The sequence below is a fragment of the Pseudophryne corroboree genome, assembly GCF_028390025.1.
Source record: "Pseudophryne corroboree isolate aPseCor3 chromosome 7 unlocalized genomic scaffold, aPseCor3.hap2 SUPER_7_unloc_2, whole genome shotgun sequence".
Classification (NCBI taxonomy): domain Eukaryota; kingdom Metazoa; phylum Chordata; class Amphibia; order Anura; family Myobatrachidae; genus Pseudophryne; species Pseudophryne corroboree.
Window position 1 is genome coordinate 1,544,474 of NW_026967611.1, and position 1,757 is coordinate 1,546,230.

The 1,757-nt window shown below is 34.2% G+C and overlaps 1 non-coding gene across 1 annotated transcript; it reads left to right on the forward strand.

Moving 5' to 3' along the window:
- The first annotated feature begins 546 nt into the window (after nt 1-546).
- On the forward strand, nt 547-620 carry TRNAS-ACU (transfer RNA serine (anticodon ACU)). Its single transcript has one exon. It is a non-coding gene; the product is annotated as a tRNA-Ser (tRNA).
- Nucleotides 621-1,757: the final 1,137 nt, after the last annotated feature.

Here is a 1,757-nt window from a genome sequence, read left to right on the forward strand (position 1 = left end):
TCGTTGCCCCAATGCATCATTGAAATTCAAGCTGGAAAGATGATTTTAATATATCACTTGTACATTTTGTATTGCTCTTCTGGTGACAATGTAGTTTGTTTTTGTCAATTACCATTTTATTAATAGGGTAAAGAAAATTAAGTGGATTTTTGAAAGAAAACAATACTGTCAATATACTATTAAAACAAATTAAAATGGTAAAAGTTATTGTACTTTAAGTAAACATAAAATAGCTAACATATCAATCCCAGTTTTGGATTACTTTAATTAACAAAAAAAATGCATATAGCAGAGGATAGTTTCAATCTGCCTACCTCTGGTTAATGGGCCCAGCATGCTTCCATTGCAGTACTCTGCTGCACATGTAAGTGCAAGAGATCCTGAAGCACTCACTCATCATGGGAAAGTACCAATGTGTTTCTTCGTTGGTTGATTTAAGAAAATTCTTACAAAGACTCTCCAGATTATTGACTTTTTAAAGTTTTTCTAGGAAACGTTCTAGATGAATGCTTATTAGCCTTTGTCAGTATGTACTTTTAGCAAATTGTCTCTGTGGCGCAATCGGTTAGTGTGTCTGGCTACTAACCAAAAGGTTGGTGGTTCAATCCCACCCAGGGACATAATTGACCTTGTGATCAGGTTTTGGTGATATTTAAGTAGACAAGTCAAAATTTCAAACCCCCTCTTATGGTGTAGGGTACCTGGCCTTCTCTGATGTAATCAGAGTTAGATTTGATTCAGTGATTTTATAAAAAAAACAGCTAGGAAGCACAATTTAGCAATGGGTTGCAGAGAAAAAAAATATGCTGGCAGAAAAATCCAATTGAGTGATTAAACAGCTCTTCATTTTCTGCCTTTATTTTTATGCTAACAAATTTGTTCTCTAAAAAGTGTCCACAAAGCCAAGTCTCTGATTAACACCATTGTAGGGATGGTTTTTCACCTATAACTAAATTAAACTTGCTTCATTGGAAAGGCAGCAAGATGCATCCTCATTTCAATGTCTACTGAAATAATACAGGTTGACACCAGGAAACATTAACGCCACTGCATCCTTGCTGCTTTCTCATGTAGAAGTCTGTTTAATGTGAAAACAAGGTGATATCTAATTAGCACACAGGTAAGGAATTAAGAAAATCTTTATTTAAGGGTGAAGATGTTTCTCACAAAATCGTTGCCCCAATGCATCATTGAAATTCAAGCTGGAAAGATGATTTTAATATATCACTTGTACATTTTGTATTGCTCTTCTGGTGACAATGTAGTTTGTTTTTGTCAATTACCCTTTTAATAATAGGGTAAAGAAAATTAAGTGGATTTTTTAAAGAAAACTATATAGTCAATATACTATTAAAACAAATTAAAATGGTAAAAGTTATTGTACTTTAAGTAAAAATAAAAGAGCAAAAACATCAATCCCAGTTTTGATTACTTAAATTAACAAAAAAAAATGCATATAGCAAAGGATAGTTTCAATCTGCCTACCTCTGGGTTATGGACCCAGCATGCTTCCATTGCAGTACTCTGCTGCACATGTAAGTGCAAGAGATCCTGAAGCACTCACTCATCATGGGAAAGTACCAATGTGTTTCTTCGTTGGTTGATGGAAGAAACATCTTACAAAAACTCTCCAGATTATTGACTTTTTAAAGTTTTTCTAGGAAACGTTCTAGATGTATGCTTATTAGCCTTTGTCAGTATGTACTTTTTGCAAAGTGTCTCTGTGGCGCAATCGGTTAGTGTATCCGGCTACTAAC